This window comes from Pelophylax lessonae (genome assembly GCF_965119305.1).
Source record: "Pelophylax lessonae genome assembly, chromosome: 10".
Lineage (NCBI taxonomy): Eukaryota > Metazoa > Chordata > Amphibia > Anura > Ranidae > Pelophylax > Pelophylax lessonae.
In genome coordinates this window covers 208,625,853-208,643,991 of record NC_138777.1, presented here as the reverse complement: position 1 = coordinate 208,643,991, position 18,139 = coordinate 208,625,853, and the positions used below count along the sequence as shown (strand labels likewise).

General features: G+C 43.8%; 1 protein-coding gene across 2 annotated transcripts in view; it reads left to right on the top strand.

The window, feature by feature from the left end:
- BANP (BTG3 associated nuclear protein) overlaps positions 1-18,139 on the top strand; it is a 645,526-nt gene that overhangs the window by 424,185 nt on the left and 203,202 nt on the right. The window lies entirely within an intron of this gene.

Below are 18,139 nucleotides of genomic sequence, written 5' to 3'. Positions count from 1 at the left end.
AATAACAACTGAGACAGTATTGTTTAGAAGAACATGTGACTTATTCCCTTTCCTCTTTGTGTTTTACTCTGTGTTGTCACTTGGAGACAAGGGTAGAGTTCTCAGCTCTGTGTCTGCTCTAACTTAGGGTTTCTTTTCCTCACTACAGCCAGCAGAACAAAGCAGTGATTGAGTAAAGGAAAGTGAGTATATAAGTTTGGAGGTCTGCATTACAGCAAAACTGTTGCTTTGACCAGCATTAGTTTGCTTCAAAATACTAATAGATATGATATGAGCACTTCCCACCTGGCTTATGATCCAGCTCATCCATGGCTGCACACTGTGTGCACCAGAGACCCCTATCTAGTCATGTTGTTGAAAACGGTGATCAGCTGCTATGGCTATTTTTTTTAAAGATTGCTATTGTTTCCTCTTGCGATAGACCAGTGCCTATGAATTTTTTGGCATAGCTCCACTCTCCATACATCTTCTGACATTTAGATCACAAAAAAAATGTTTGAATTCCCTTAGAAGTCCATAACCAGCTTTTAGTAACATTTTTAATTGCTGTATCTCATCACATAATTTAATGAGAGGACATTTACCGAACCTGGAGAAGGCCCAAAGCAAGTTCCACAATTGCCCTTTAGGATGTGCTCTAATCTTCTATGTGTCTGATTTGTATGCTTTAGTCTGAGATGTATAATGTTTCATTTACCTCTGAAATGTAGGGGAGTTAGAAAAAAAGCTGCATTCCAAAATTCATCCTTTCAAGGTGTGCTAGATTTTCAGCTTCTTCTCACTAAGAATTAAGAGTAAAGAAGGGATTCTCGGCTTTTAATAATGATTGATTCAAGGTGTGGATGGAGAGTTACACTATGGAAAAAAGCCCCAGGGTCCGGCCCCGGGTGAGGAATGTTTGTAATGGGTTTAGACGGGGAGTCACAATTTACACCTTATTGGCAAGTCGAAGCATGCTGGTGGAAATGTATCTGTGAGGAGTGCTGTGGAGAGCGCTCCGAAAAAAAACTGCTTCAGTTTAGTGTGTGCAAGGTTTGAATTGAAAACACATTGCATTTTGATTTTCCAAGTCCAAAAATTGACTCTCCCAACTTTGTAATAATAAAAGCGACCATCTGCTTAATCACCCGACAGTAGGGGGTAGTAAAATCAACGAATGAGTCACTCTGCTTGCTCTAGCAGTCAGTGCGCATGCTGTATACCCGAACAAAACCGTCATAGGACAAAAATATTGTGCTGGACCTAATGACTGCAAAACAGATGGTGAACATTTTATACATCTCTCATCAGGGATACAAACAATACGTTTTCTGCTTTTCTTTGTTAATATAAAAAAATAAAAAATAACTCTCAAATTTGAAATGGGTGTATTACCATTAAAAGAGACTTCCGCAGGGAAAACACAAAATGGTGTTAGAATCTGCAGAATTAATAGCTAATAATCCTTTTTTCTTTTTTTCTTTTCTTCGTTCATTGACGGACACAGCTCCTCATCTTCTTGACTATGTGGGTTATGCTGCCTTCTACAGGAGTAGGACACTAGGCAGGAAAGAACTTGACTACGCCTATGGGGCAGTCCAAGGGGGTATATCCCATTCTCTGCTATAGTCAGGAGCATGGACCTACTTCCTTGCTGGGATCTCTTGTCCTGGAAAATTTTCTTTTTAAATGGAATTTTTTTCCTCTCTTTATTATTTTGTTTCTGTGAGATCTACAATTTAAGTGCCGAACTGGGCAACGGATTGCATAATCTTGATACGGACGGCCCACCTAGTCTGCTCAGTGAGCACGTGCAAACCACAGCTCCGCGCTAGGTTGGCTGCGACATAGCCCCACTGGACAGGGGCTGGCCTGAGAAATCATCTCACAAGAGCGCATATGAACTGGCTTTAGCCTGAGTCGCAACGTTTCCTCCTGGCCGACAGCATTCACATTACGATGAAGTGGTGGTCTGTCTGGAGCGGTGGCCATCCTGTTGCTGGTGTGGTAAGTAGCTATCCCCCTACCTCTGGAGGGTTTTGGAGTGGACGTGGGCCCCTCCCTGGGATGGTCAGACCCCCGGGCTCCTCTCCCTCACAGTCAGCGGTCCCCCTTTCTCAGTGGTCTTCTGCAGGCCCTTGCCCCCCATCTGCCCACCCCCCCCCCCCTTGGTGTGGGTATACCTTTTTAGGTTGGCCTGGGTTGTTGGGCTTGCAATAGAGGTGGTGGGGCGAGCGTAACGCTGGCAACCGAACAATCGAACCTTGGGAGAGGAATAGACCTGGTGGGGGCACCTGCCAGGGCCCCCCTTCCTGTTGGGATCGTTTTTGAGCTTCTGGGGTCCCCCCTGGAACCACTATTTTCTTCTAGCCTTTTATGCTACAGATCAGCGGCCATGTTTGTGTCGCCTCGGCGGCCATTTTCCTGTGGCTTCCCGTTGAAAATAGCGATGGCCATTGTTTGTTTTTGGCACGGATGGGCGGTGATTCGGCGGTGGGAGCCCCTTCTCGGTCTCTAGTGGTGATCCCTGGATATTGCTCTTCCTGATCGCCGCATGGTATGCAGTTCTGTATCGTGAGTACCTGACCGGTGGTGGTGAGTCTGATTGTGGGGTTCTCTATCCCTCTCTCTTCTGTTGCAGCGGTAGGGCTCTGTGCTGGGCCTTGTGGTGCCGCCGGCACGGTGGAGTGTCCCTTGCAATGTTGCACAGGTCCTCCAAAGTGGCAAAGGTGTTCCCCTTTCCTGCCTTCTTTGACAATATTGTCACAAAACAGTGGGGGTGCCCGAAGCGCACCTTTGCAATCCCTAAGCGTTTTGCAATGCGGTACCCCTATGGGTATTCCCTCCTTAAAAAATGGACGGTTCCGCCTGAAGTGGACTCCCCGGTTTCCAGGTTGAATAAAGCTACCTTAATCCATCTTTGAATGCGGCTCCCTGCGGACCAGGCTTCTAAGAAGGCCTTATCCAATCTTCCTTTTGTGGGGGATTGCCTGTTTGGAGCTTCCTTGGATGACATCATCAAAGGCCTCACAGGGAGAAAGAGTACTCTTCTTCTCTTGGCTTCCAAGGGTAAGGAGTACTGTCGCAAACGGGGGCCTTTCCTTTTGGCTCACAAGAGGCCTTTTCGTTCCTCTCTTCTTGAGGGTCTCAAGACAAGGGATCTAAGACCTTCACAGTCTCTGCGGGGGGGTTTTAAGAGTACCTGGCCTGGCAAGCCATGAGCAGCTTCTGCCAGACCTTCAGACAAGGCTTTCCCTGCGTTAAGGGGTGCCCTCACCCATATTAGGGGTGGGGGGGCGTCTTCGTGGGTTTCCGGATCCGTGGACCTCCCTGATAAAGAACAAGTAGGTCCACAAAGTCATTTGCTCTGGCTACAAGATCGAGTTTCGATCATATGCAACATCTCCAAAATACGCCCCTTTCTAACCAAAGACACAACAAAACTCCTAGTTCACTCCCTGGTCGTCTCGCGCCTCGACTACTGCAATTCCCTTCTCATTGGCTTACCTTTACACAGGCTATCCCCCCTTCAATCCATCATGAATGCTGCCGCCAGACTCATCCATCTCACCAATCGCTCAGTGTCCGCTGCTCCTCTCTGTCAAGCCCTCCACTGGCTTCCGCTCACCCAACGAATTAAATTCAAAATACTTACAACATCTTACAAAGCAATCCACAGCCTAGCCCCCAGCTACATCACCAGCCTCATCTCAAAATACCAACCTAATCGCTCTCTTCGTTCCTCTCAAAACCTCCTGCTCTCTAGCTCACTCATCACCTCCTCCCATGCTCGCCTCCAGGACTTTTCCAGAGCCTCTCCAATCCTATGGAACTCCTTACCCTTATCTGTCCGATTATCCCCCACCCTATTAGCTTTTAGGCGATCTCTGAAAACCCTCCTTTTCAGAGAAGCCTATCCTACCAACCCCTAACAAATGTACCTCCTTTTTCTCCATCAACCCATCCCCCACGGTTATTGCCTTTTGTTTCACTTGACCCTCCCTTCTAGATTGTAAGCTCTAACGAGCAGGGCCCTCTAGTTCCTCCTGTTTTGAACTGTATTGTAACTGTATTGTCTTCCTTCACATTGTAAAGCGCTGCGCAAACTGTTGGCGCTATATAAATCCTGTATAATAATAATAATAATAATAATAATATCCTCTAGATAGGTTCTTCCATTCCAACCTGCATTTGTCACCAGAAGGCTTAGGGGATCTCTTTGGGGCAATGCAAGACTTGTTACTTCAAGGGGTGATTGTCCCTGTTCCAACATTTGAAAGTTTTTAAGGTTTTTACTCAAGCCTATTTACAGTTCCCAGGAAAGAAGGCAAGGTGCGTCCAATTCTGGACCTCAAGGCGCTAAACTGCTTTGTGCGGGTACAGAAGTTCCAAATGGAATCCCTTTGCATTGTGGTGGCGTCCCTACATCAGGGGGATTTCCTCACCTCCATTGACATCAAGGACTCCTACCTACACATCCCAATATGTGTCGGCCACCAGCGCTTCCTGCGCTTTGCCGTGGGTGAGGAGGATTATGAGTTTGTGGCATTACCTTTTGGTCTCGCCTCCACTCCCCGGTGCTAGCATTGCTGCATCAGCGGGGGATAGCAGTACTGGGGTATCTGGACGATCTGCTTTTACAAGCAGTCTTTGACTGCTCTGTTGGACAACTTGGAGATTACTCTGCGAACTCTGAGGGTGCTCGGTTGGATTCTGAATCGTCAGAAGTCTGCTCTGTTTCCGTTCACAAGCCTAGACTATCTGGGTCTGACTCTGGACTCGGCCTCAGCCAGAGTGTTTCTTCCTCCGGAAAAACTTCAGAAATTGCAGGAGGTAATTCAGCTTCTGCTGTCTAGCAGAGGGCCATCTCTTCAGTCTTGCATGCGGGTACTGGGCCTGATGGTGTCTACCTTAGAGACCGTTCCGTTTGCACAGTGCCACACAAGATCTCTGCAAAAAGAGATTCTGGTGAAATGGAACAAGAATCCTCAGTCTCCAGACAATCTGATCCTGTTGAGCCGGAGTACAAGGGGTCCCTGGTTTGGTGGCTTTGTTTTTTGGCACTTTGTAAGGGCAAATCGTTTATTCTCCTGTACTGGACAGTCGTCACCACGGACGGCAGCCTTTCCGGGTGGGGAATCGTCCTCGGCACAGAGTGTGTTCAGGGGGTCTGGACTCTGTCTGTATCATTGGACATGTCGTCTTCAAAGGTGTCCCGTACGGATTCAATCGGACAATGCCAAGTCCGTGGCCTATGTCAATCACCAAGGGCACATGAAGTGTCCTGGCAGCTCGGGAAGTAGCCAGCTTTTTAAGGTGGGCAGAATGATTCGTTTCAGCCCTAACTGTTGTACACATTTCAGGGGTGGAAAGTTGGCAGGCGGATTACCTCAGTCGACAGGCGTTGGACCAGGGGGAATGTTTACTTCATCTGGAGGTGTTTCATCAGTTGTATCTCCGGTGGGGTACTCCCGAGGTGGATCTGTTGGCCTCTCGCCTCAACAGGAAAGTGCAGAGGTTTGTGGCATGGTCCCGGGGTCCTTTAGCCAACGCCACAGACGCATAAGTGGCTCCTTGGAGTCGATATCATTTGATTTATGATTTTTCTCCTCTCAAGCTTCTGCCGAGACTCCTGTGCCAGATCGTAGAAGAAGGGATTCCGATCATTCTAGTGGCTCCAGACTGGCCTTGCCGATCTTGGTATGCCAATCTGGTACTTCTGGTCGCAGAGGCTCCTTGGAGACTTCCTTTAAGGGAAGATCTGTTGTCGCAAGGGCCAATCTTCCATCCTGCTTTGCAGTCGCTGGCTTTGATGGCTTGGCTGTTGAAAGCCGGGTGCTGAAGGATAGAGGGTTGTCTGACTCTGTGATTCCTACGCTATTAAAAGTTAGAAAATCTACTGCTAGGAAGATTTACCATTGTACTTGGAATACGTACATTGTGTGGTGGGAATCCCTTAGGGTTCAGCCTCGCTCCTTTTTGTGACTTGGATCTTGGCCTTCCTCCACGAAGGGGTTGAGCAGCGCCTGGCCTTGAGTACCTTCAAGGGCTAAGTTTCAGCTTTGGCGGTTTTCTTTCAACGGCCGTTGGCCACACACTACTTGGTGCGTACCTCCAGGGAGTGAGACACTTGGTTCCTCCAATGCGGTCTTCATTGCTGCCTTGGGACCTCAATTTGGTGTTGTCAGTTCTCCAGAAGCCTCCCTTTGAAAACATTCGGTAGGTTCCCGTGCTTACATTGTCCTAGAAGGTGGCCTTTTTGGTGGCTATTACTTCTGTGCACAGGGTGTCGGAGCTGGCAGCGCTGTCTTGTCATTTGACTTACCTGGTGGTTCACAGGGATAAGGTGGTACTTTGTCCATGTCCGTCGTTCCTTCCAAAGGTCATCTCTGATTTTCATTTGAATGAAGACATTGTGTTGCCCTCCCTGTGTCCCAGGCCTAAGCATCCTAAGGAAATTGCCTTGCATTCCCTGGATGTGGTTCGGGCAATAAGGGTGTACCTGCCAGCTACGGAGTCTTTTAGAAAGTCAGACTCAATATTTGTTCTCATGGATGGATCTCGCAAAGGGTTTTCTGCTTCTGCTGTGACCATTTCCTGATGGATCAGACAGACTGTGGTTCAGGCCTATTCCATTAAGGGTCAGGTACCTCCTTTCCCCTGTTGAGGTGCACTCTACTCGGGCGCATATTGCCTCCTGGGCCTTCCATCATCAGATGTCAGTGATGCAGGTTTGCAAGGCGGCTACCTGGTCGTCTGTGTACACTTTAACAAAGTTTTAGAAGATGGATGTGTTGGCATCTGCGGATGCTTCCTTCGCCCGCAAGGTTTTGCAGGCTGCTGTTTAGAGGACTTGGTCCTCTTTGAGGGTGTTTTAATTTTTTTCAGGTGACCTCCAATTTTTTTATGATTGAGCTCTGTGTTACCTGGTTGGCTATGTTTAGCCTTGGAAAGTTTTTTTTTTTCTTGCTGTTCCCACCCCTCATGTTTGACACTGCTTTGGGACATCACACGTAGTTAAGAACATGAGGAGCTGTGTCTGTCAATGAATGAAAGAGAAAATGGGATTTTTGACTTACCGTAAAATCCATTTCTCTGATTTTTTGTGACTGAGACACAGCACCCACCCCTCTATGAAGCTTGGGTTTTTTTCTTCTGACACTGCTTGTAACAAAACCTATAGTACCTATATACCTATAGAGTACCTATAGCAGAGAGTGAGAGTATACCCCCTGGGACTGCATCATAGTCAAGTTCTTTCCTGCCTAGCGTCCTACTCCTGTAGGGGCAGCATAACCCACATAGTCAAGAAGATGAGAAGCTATATCCGTCAATGAACATCAGAGAAATAGATTTTACGGTAAGTCAAAAATCCAATTTTTTCCCTGGATGTGTGGTTTGAAGTAAAAAGCAAATATTTTGTAATTTTTATGTACCATGTACCTGTGGCAGTAGGACATTTACATAAGGAGTTGGCATGTTTTGCATGTGTGGTTTCCTCCAGGTACTCCTGTTTCCTCCCACACTCCAAAGAAATGCTGGTAGGTTAATTGACTACTATTCAAATTAGTCCTAGTATGTATATACATTAATGGGACCTTACATTGTAAGCTTCTTGAGGGCAGGGACTGATGTGAATGCTGCTTAAATTGACAGCGCCATATACAGTAAGTACCTGTAATAAAAAAAAGGAAGACAGTCACCTGATCTGGTCAAACTGAATTTCCAGGCTTGGGTGTTTTTAGCAAATGGGCATTCCTTTGCATTAAAGCGGAGTTCCACCCTGAGAATACTTCTTTTAATAAAAATACCCCCGGGACAGTCAGGGCTAGTACATTCCACAATGGCTAGCCTCTGATCTGTCCCGGGTTGCACTTACCTTTTAGAAGAAATACTTACTTTGAAAAAGTATTGTCCAGCGCTGCCATCTCAGGTGTGGGCAGCTTGAAGCCAGCACGATCCTCTTCTGCGTCCTCTTCCGTCTTCTTCGGTCCCACGATGCATTGCACCGGCCCAGCCGTCACTTCCGGTGCCGCAGCGTCATGCCCAGAAGCTGTTTAGCAAGGTATGACGGCGCCTGCACCGGAACTGACGTCGGGGCCGGTGCAGGCGCATTGATTCCTGGGAGCGATGACATTCAGCTCCCAGGAATCATTGCAAGCCAGGAAGTGACGATTCGCCGTGGCCGCCGAGGGGAGGAAGAGGAAGTAAGGTAAGTATATTTTCTTCTAAACCAGGTAAGTAAAAAAAAAAAAAATTGCGATTATCCATTTGTTTTTCAGGTGACCCCGGGCATGAAGATTGAGGTAAGTTTAATTTTAGGGTGGAACTCCGCTTTAAGGACAATTTGGCCATCCTAAAACTAGAAAATATAAAATAAATGCAGCACCCCAAAGTTATGTATATTAATACCAGTAAAAATTCATATCAAGTGTACAAAAAATACAAAAAATTAATGTGTGAATGAATTAATGAATATAACTGCCACCAGTTCATCCAAATATAACCGGTCATGAAAGAATCTCAAGTTGTGGACTTTACCAAACCACCACCAACACTGTGCACGCACTGGAAAGATTGGCTGCCAAAATATTAAGCAGCATATATTACGCTATGGCAGTGATAGCGAACCTTGGCACCCCAGATGTTTTGGAACTACATTTTCCATGATTCTCATGCATTCTGCAGTGTATTTGAACATCATGGGAAATGTAGTTCCAAAACATCTGGAGTGCCAAGGTTTGCCATCACTGCTCTATAGTATATTATGGAGGAGTTCACCACTCTGGAAAGTAATGATCGCAGCATCTGTTCAAAGCAGATGTGGTGCATGTTCGGCAAACTGCATGCTCTTTTCTAGAAACAGGTCGGTAAATGTGGCATTGATTTTCCAACATGTCCTTACTTATTTTTCTTGCTATTCCAAGAACTTTCAATGCTGCAAATGACATGTTCTATTTTGTTGTTAACCCTCTAATATCAGTCTAGGGTTCCTACAGATGTGCTAGGGGTTTCTTGAACTCTGGCTGATTGACCTCCCATTTGATGGTGCTTGCAAATTTCCAGGGACAGTGTCACTTGGCAAAGCCTGGGCAACGACACCAATGATCTTTCTAGCTGACTGTAGGGGTGTATTCTTCCCACTGACCATCAATGCATTTCTATTATTGACCACCGTTGTAACGAGGGAATTCCTCCCACTGACCATCACAGCATTTTCTCCCTGGCTACCAGTTAAATAGTTCAGTCAGGGGTACTTTGATACTAGAAAATTATTTGAAGGTGTGACGTGAGTCACTTTGGTTGGGGTGGCCTGTGGAACCCAGCTTACCTTAGAGAGGTTGGGAAATCCCTGTCTCAGCTCCCTAGGCCCCTCTTATGTTTAAGTCACCCTGTGTCTATTAGGGACACAAACTGACCAAGGAAATGATAGACAGCTACTTAATGGACACTGAGAATATGATTTGAATTACTTCAAATGGGACAGTAATATTTGTCAGTCATATATCTCAGGAGATGTTTGAAGACTATTCCTGGCCTGTTTGATTCTGAACATGTTCATTGAAAGAGCTAATTACGTTGGCCTCTGTTCCATGTTCTTTAATGTCAGAGACGGACAGTCTGTCACTGGTGGTCTCTTCCTATTGTCTGTGTATTGAGGTGTGATGTGTATTCTAGTTAACCCTGTCTGTCCCATTATTAATGAACTCACATATTGTTTCTGTCCAGATGGCTAGATAATTCATTCAGGTTAATTCTATTTCTGTATACAATTTCATCTGCACATGATAATGTAATCAGGCACCTGACCTGATGGGGTAATCTGATCAGGAAGGGGAGGTCCTTGTGTGTATAAATTGTGGGAGATTGTTCAATAAAGTGGTTGATGTTTTCAGATACATACAAGATAAGTTGTCGGCTAATTTTCGTAGGGCGGCTGGAATATCTGATACAGTATCTATGTTCAAGACTGGAGGTGGCCGTCAGTGTTGGTCATGTCACTTAAAAAAAGTAATTAGTTATAGTTACTTCTCACAAAAAGTTACATCAGTAAAAAAGTAACTAACTACCAGGGAAAGTAACTATTGCGTTACTTTAAAAAAATAATCAAATATGTCAAATAACTTGTATGACTAGTATTTGCTGAGTGGTACTGGCTGGCTGCATGGTACACTGGTACCTGCATGGTACACTGCCGGCGTATAGGGTGGGTGGGTGGGTGGGTATGTATATATAGGGGTCAGTGGGTGTATAGGGTGTGTAGGTAGGTGTATAGAAGGGTCAGTGGGTGTATAGGGTGGATATGTAGGTGTATATAGGGATCAGTGGATGTATAGGGTGGGTAGGTAGGTGTATATAGGGTCATTGGGTGTATAGGGTGGGTAGGTAGGTGTATATAGGGATCAGTGGATGTATAGGGTGGGTAGGTAGGTTATATAGGGGTCAGTGGGTGTATAGGGTGGGTAGGTAGGTGTATATAGGAGTCAGTCGGTGTATAGTGTGGGTAGGTAGGTGTATATAGGGGTCAGTGGGTGTATAGGGTGGGTAGGTAGGTGTATATAGGGATCAGTGGGTGTATAGGGTGGGTAGGTAGGTGTATATAGGGGTCAGTGGATGTATAGGGTGGGTAGGTAGATGTATATGGGGGTTGGTGGATGTACAGGGCAGGGCTCTCACAGTTCCCCTCGGCCGGTCCGCTCTCCCTCTCTGCTCCTCTCCATGTCACACATGCCAGTACTGTAGATAGCGCCGGCAGGGTCATAGAGGAGTGAGGAGGAATTACACTACTGCCATCCAGTGGCGGTAGATGTAATTGCGGTAACGCCGCTTAAGTAATGGAAACGGAGTTACCGCGGGGGGAAAAGTAATCAATTAGATTACTAGTTACCCGCAAAAGTAAGGGCGTTAAGTAACACCGTTTACTTTAACGCTGTCATTCCCATCACTGGTGGCCATATACTGATGAAAGCCCACAAACACGTTGTGGGGTCGCGGTTTCCGTACAGAAAGGTTCCTGTTGGGTTAATAGTTTGAGAAAGGCTGCTGTATATGATTCAACTTTGGCAATAGGAATCAGTTCCTGACCAAGTTTTAATCCTTTACTCACATGCTATATCTCAAATACTAAAGAAAATACAAATTTGAATAAAATAAAATTTTGGAGCATAGAGTTGGAATTCCCTTTAACAATTTATTTCTGTTGTCCTAAAAATGAAGGTCTAGAGTAGAAATAAAGAAAAAAAAAGGGCCATGTGCCAGGCAATAATAGAGAACATTTATAAACGCAGCTTTCAGGGAACCTGGCTGCAGCCCAAAATTTGTTTATTTGTCCATGGACAAATAATAAAAGTGATACTACATGCATGCAGCTGCTTATAGAAAGCCAGAGAGATGGTCAGGTGAGACACAACAGCCGCTTGACCTCACAGCGTTCCTTGGTCCTCCGTCAGCTGTGCGGCCTCACGCCCTCTGCCAGCAATTCTCTCACATATCAAAATTGTGAAGGCTGAGCCAGAAAGTTTACATTATGGTGATTTATAACCACTGATATATCCTCCCTTCAAGCTGGGCCCTGTTTATGTCTGTGTTTGTTTTGTATTTTTTTTTATATGGAAAAAATGTTTAAAAATTGATAAATTTTACTTTTTTATAGCCAAAACTATTTCAGAGGCCATCTTGTTGAGAACGTCTGAGAAGATTCAGGCCACACATTCAAATTCACAGATAAAGGTTTTTTTTTGGTATCCTCTACATAAATATTTTAGGTCAAGCTTAAAGTAGAAATCAAGGCACCAGAACAAAGACATTTCACAGTGAAGCTCCCTCTCTACTTGCAGTTACCCGTCGCTCATCAAAAATAAATTGTAGCTGAACCATAAAATTATCTTCTTAAATGAGGTCAAATGATCCCACTGTCCTGCTTCCTTTTTCCAGATTTGCAGCTGTGGAAAGGAATGGCTGCAGAGCCATGCTAGGTAACTTTATTGTGATATGAGATGGACAAGAGACTTGTACTGAAAACACAAACACAAGAAAGTAGACCTGAAACACACTCCAGAAAACTTGGAAGTGGCAGTCAACTGTATTTTGTTCTATTTACTGCCTGATATATCTTATAATGTTGGCCAAGAATGTAATAAGTATCAAACATTAAATGGGGGTAAGGAATATTATGACTACTTTACCAAACTCAACTCAACACCCAAATCATCCACTCCACTCCTCCTAAGACCTCCTGCTTCCTAGCTCCCTCATCACCTTCTCCCATGCTTGCTTCCAGGACTTCTCCATAACCTCTCCCATCCTCTGGACCCCAATTTGTCTGGTTAGCTCCTATCCTGTCTCCTAAAAACTGTATGTTACCCACCTTCATCAGCTCATCCCTCGCAGCTATTATGTTCTACCCCCCCCCCCCCCTTTAAACTTCAAAGTGTTACTAAACCTATAAAAGTAAAATCTGTCTATAGATGCAGAATAGCATGCTTGTTATACTTACTGTGTAACGTAAGTGAATAATCCTCTGCATTGTGTAAAAAGGCTGTGTGATCCTATATGCACAGATCCTCTCCCTCCTGCAAGTTTACTCTGGACAAGTCCAGATAAGCACAGTAAGTGTAGTTCAGCTGCACATGCTCTGTTTGGTCTCCATTGCTGGATAGGATACTTCCTGGTTTACCAGAGCTATTCAGGTCACATGGTATTAACATCACACATTTGGGCATGTATACAGATCCTAAATGACAGCCCGTTCCCTCACTACTCCTCCTCCATGCCCAGTATCAAAAAAGTACACAGTGGGTGGGATGTCACATCTTGATTGATGAATGATTTTTTTTTTCTCTTGGGAGGATACATGTGATCAGCACAGGGCCAATCAGCACTGTCCAGACATGTTCAGACAGAGAATTAAGGGTCTTGAAGCATGATAGGACAATCATGGGAGAAATAAAAACTTCTCCTACAAACTATCAGCACTCACTGATACAAGTCACAAGATTGCTCTAATTGCTATATACAGCTGATGAGAAAAGTTATTTATTAGTTTATATTTACTAAAATAATTGCATTTCCATGTCCTGTGTACTGTAGGAGGCCAGATATGGTAAATGCAGGATCTGGGTTTAGTAACACTTTAGGCTCCACGAGCAGGACCTCCTTTTTCCTCTGTACTGAACTGTATTGTAACTGTACTGTCTCCCTTTATATTGTAAAGCGCTGCAAAATATATTGACGCTATATAAATTCTGTATAATAATGATAGAAATTGCTTTAACTTTCACTTTAATTCAGTCAGTTATTATCAGATTTGTAATGAAAATCTGTCCATTATCCACTGCATTGTGCATCTCCAGGTCAGCCAGCCTTATGAGTGCAGTGTAAGGGCTGCTGTTTTTATTTTTTAGTTTGTAAGTTGCAGTGGGGACAATCATTAAGCAATCATGTCAAATCCCTGCAAGTTATAATAAGCAGTTCTAATGACTAGTAATTTCCATCATTGCTTTGTAGTAAACCCCAATATGGCCATGCTACCCTCATCAGTGCTAAATCCATGACACGTTAACAGCCGGAGAGTCACAGATTTCTAGGAAATCTGTGACTCTCCGGCTGTTGTTACTTCAAAACTGCTGGAAAATCCAAAGGAAAAAAGTAATATTTATAAGCTTTAATCTTTATTTGAAAGACCAAAACTGCTGCAACATTAGAATTAGTGCACAGTTTACTGGAGGAACCTTTCATGACCCTTCTTACTTTGTGTACTGAGAGCAGAAAAGGCCAAAACGTATTTCAGCTTGCCATACTGGTACAGAATCTCACTTTCTGACTCTTCTGTACCATACTGGCTTTGAATTTGCCAGTTGTACATGACCCTCGATTTCGTTGTTATACAACTGTATCTCAAAAAAATAGTTTTGCTCTTTCTGTGTTTAGAATTCATATGTATAGAAAATTCATGCTTGGCTGTTTAAAATGAACCAGTGAGAAGTGAAATGTGGGAGCTGCTATTACTAACTGTTGTTAAAGGTGCACGCTCCAAGCTGCCATCACCGCATGAGTCACTGGCTCAGTAAAGTCTGCAGTCCTGTCCTGTTCCATGTCAGTGACTGAATACTTAAGCAAGGATGATGGCAACCCTGTAAAAAATAGTCTGTACTCACAGTATATACAGTTCTCACATTAAATGAGTACACCCCAACAGATTTGCCAGAAAACCTTTACTTTCCTTTCAGAATCAACATTTTCTTTGGGACACTATACTACACAATACACCTACAAATGCGGGCCATTGATTGCAACCAAGATTTGGTAATTTGCACACTCAAAGTATTTTTCCTAACAAATTAATTCAACACCATGTTGCAAAAATGAATACACCCCAATGAAAGTCTTAAGAGCAAAGCCAAATTTTAGACAACAAAATCATAATTAACAAGAATTCAACTACAGGTGAGTGTAATTATTCAATAAAAATTTGTGTCCAGCAGACAGTTGATTATACTTAACAAAGAAAACCCCTTCCAATTTCATGCTGTCAGCAATGGCACCACATGGAAGAGAAATGTCACAAGGCCTGAGAAAGAAAATAATTTCTTTACACAGGAAAGGTGAAGGCTACTTGAAGATCAGCAAAGCTTTACCTATCAGGCAGAATACTGTAGCAAAATTGATAAAAAAAATTTAACAAAGATGGAACAGCAACTATCCCACAGGGATTTCCACGCCTTCAACAGGAGTGTCTTCTGATGAGAAGGGTGGAAGAAAATTACCATGCAAGTTCACTGCACTTGGTTAAAGAAGTAGAAAGCCAAACTGGGGTGATTTTCCCATGACACAATATGGCGTACACTGCAGAGGAATGGCATGCATGGGTGTCATCCACAAAGGAAGCCTCTCCTAAAGCCCATGCACAAAAAAGCCCACATAGAAGTTGCCAGGGCCCATGCTGAAAAAGAAGAAGACTACTGGGACTCTGTACTCTGGTGTGATGTGACAAAGATAATTGTTTTTGGAACTGATGGCTTCAAAACTGTATGGTGTCTCAAAGGTGAGGAGTACACAGAAAAATGCATGGTGCCTACAGTAAAACATGGTGGTGTCAATGTCCTTCCGTTGGGCTGCATGACTGCTGCGGGTGTCAAGAAGCTGCATTTTTTTATTGATGGTATCATGAATTCACAGATGTACTGCTCTATATCGAAAGAGAAGATGCTACCATCATTCTGCGCCCTTGGTTGGGAAAGTGATTCAGTGGCCAAGTATGTCTCCTAATCTGAACCCAATCGAACACCTATGGGGAATTCTGAAGAGACAAGTTGAGCATCACTCTTCATCCAGCATCCAGGCTCCAAAAGAGGTAATTCATGAAGAATGGAAAAAGAAAGATGTTGCAATATGTCGCCAACTTGTTCATTCCATGCCTAGAAGACTTGGTGCAGTCCTTACAAATCATGGAGGTCATACAAAATACTAGATGTAGTCGATTTTGTTGTGGGGTGTATTCATTTTTGCATCAACTAACTTGAGTAAAACTGAAGATTTTGCTATCTAAGTTATATTATTATCCTTACTTTCATGAAATTAGCTAAACAAATATTCTGTAAAACTCAGTTTTGTCAAAATTTTTAAAATTGTTCTTGATTAAAATCTTATCTTGTACTCGTTTATGTTGAGCACTGTATGTATCCTTAAGGGTTCCCTTTGGACCGTATGTCAGGGAAAAATAAAAAACTTTTTCAGTACATCTCCTCAAAACATGCGCATCCACCATGTTTTATCCCATTAAAAATATTTCAGTTTCAGACAAATACCTAAGAATCTGATGGAAATCCATTGAGCTACTAATTTTCTGTTTGGGCTGATTATAAAAGATGCAGCTCTGAAATTCAAAGCAGCATTGTTAGTCCTGCCTGCTGGACAACAGAACTCGGCCTATCCTCTCTTTTCCTCTCCACAAGCATACATTGATTTTTTTCTTGGCAAAACAATGCTACTGCATTGACTCCCAAGAGGCTGCCTACACAATGTTGTTTAGAGGAAGGACTTTTGGGAAATGTAGTTCTGGAACTGTGTCTATGTCAATGGGAACTGAGCTTCCAGCAGCTGTCCATGCAAGGATTTAAGAAGCTTAATAATAATGTTAAGGAGAGATCAAAGCTTTTGGGCTAACTTTGGGTAATGCCTGGACACTTGTCACAAGAGGAACATGGCAGCTGCTTCTGAAGGAGAGTGACTCAAAAAGTATTGAAGCTAGAAATTTACCATAAAAGCTAGTTAACCAGCATTCTCAGAAGGGAGTTGGCACGGGCAGCCCTCATATTCATCTCCTGACAGGTCAGTCTTCCTTTCTATGCTAAACTCTTCTGAAACAGATGTCACCAGTTGTGACTTATCCCTTAGTGAAGAGATAATGAAAATTCTTTTCTTGGAGGTTATTGTCATGACTGTAAATAAAACCATATATTTGCCATTTTTTCCACAGCTGTGCACATCTGTACTCACAGCTGGCAGACAGTTAATAGGGAGATCTACAGTTTTATATGCTGTTGTCCTTAATGTTCTGTCTCTCCAGGGTGCTGGGAGGAAGTACAACATTGTACAGCAAACCTCTCATATCTTGCTCAGGCCTACAGAACTCTGGGAAACACATTGATGTCTGCAAGAAACTGAGGCAGGTGAATTTTTTCCCAGGTCAACCATGTTGTAAACAACTGACATGGACCTTTATGGAGCATTACATCTGTCACTCTGACTACTACTAGCAGCTACAGTATCTCACAAAAGTGAGTGCACCCCTCACATTTTTGTAAATATTTTATTAAATTTTTCATGTGACCACACTGAAGAATTGACACTTTGCTATAATGTAAAGTAGTGAGTGTACAGCGTGTATAACATTGCTGTCCCCTCAAAATAACTCAACACACAGCCATTAATGTCTAAACCGCTGGCAACAAAAATGAGTGCACACCTAAGTGAAAATGTCCAAATTGGGCCCAATTAGCCACTTTCCCTCCCCGGTGTCATGTGACCCATTAGTTTTACAAGTTCTCAGGTGTGAATGGGGAGCAGGTGTGGTAAATTTGGTGTTATCGCTCTCACTCTCTCATACTGGTCACTGGAGGTTCAACATGGCACCTCATGGCAAAGAACTCTCTGAGGATCTGAAAAAAAGAATTGTTGCTCTACATAATGATGGGCTATAAGATTGCCAAGACCCTGAAACTGAGCTGCAGAACGGTGGCCAAGACCATACAGCGGTTTAACAGGACAGGTTCCACTCAGAACAGGCCTCGCCATGGTCAACCAAAGAAGATGAGTGCACGTGCTCAGCGTCATATCCAGAGGTTGTCTTTGGGGGAAAAGACGTATGAGTGCTGCCAGCATTGCTGCAGAGGTTGAAGGGGCGGGGGATCAGACTGCCAGTGCAAATTGGTCTACATGGCTGTCATCCTAGAAGGAAGCCTCTTCTAAAGATGATGCATAAAGAAAGCCCGCAAACAGTTTGCTGAAGACAAGCAGACTAAGGACATGGATTACTGGAACCATGTAATCTGATTCCTCTTATCTGATTCCTCTCACAATCCAGTGCTGTGCCAGCTGCAGCTCTTCTCTCTTCACTTCCTCTTCTCACAGAAGAGACAGGCAGCAGCAGAGCCATGGGCTGCTGTCAGTCAAATCCTGTGAGGAGGGGGCAGGGGCTAGGCCAAGCTGCACTGTGTCTATGGACGTACACCGCCCAACACGGGACTGTGCCCGTATGAGTACTGCCATAGCACAGGGCTTGCTATCGGGCACTTGCAGGGAGAAGGAGATGACAGTGCCGACAGGGGACCGCCAAAGAAGAGGTAATTGGTTGCTCTGTGCAATATCTTGCACAGAGCAGAGAAGTATAAACCTCTTTTTTTTTTTTTTTGTTTTTTTAATTCAAAAAGATATTAGCCTTTAATATCTCTTTAAGATAACAAAGTAATACAAATATGGTGTTTTTTTTGTTTGTTTTTTTTTACAATAAACAAGGATTTCTTTTGGTGATATTGCAAAAATTTAGAATATGCACTTTTTCCTACTTTAGGTTTTAACTAAAATAAATATTGTTACTGTAAATTAAAAGTATACACTTTTTTTATATTTGTTCTGTTTAAAGTGACATAAAATAATGATT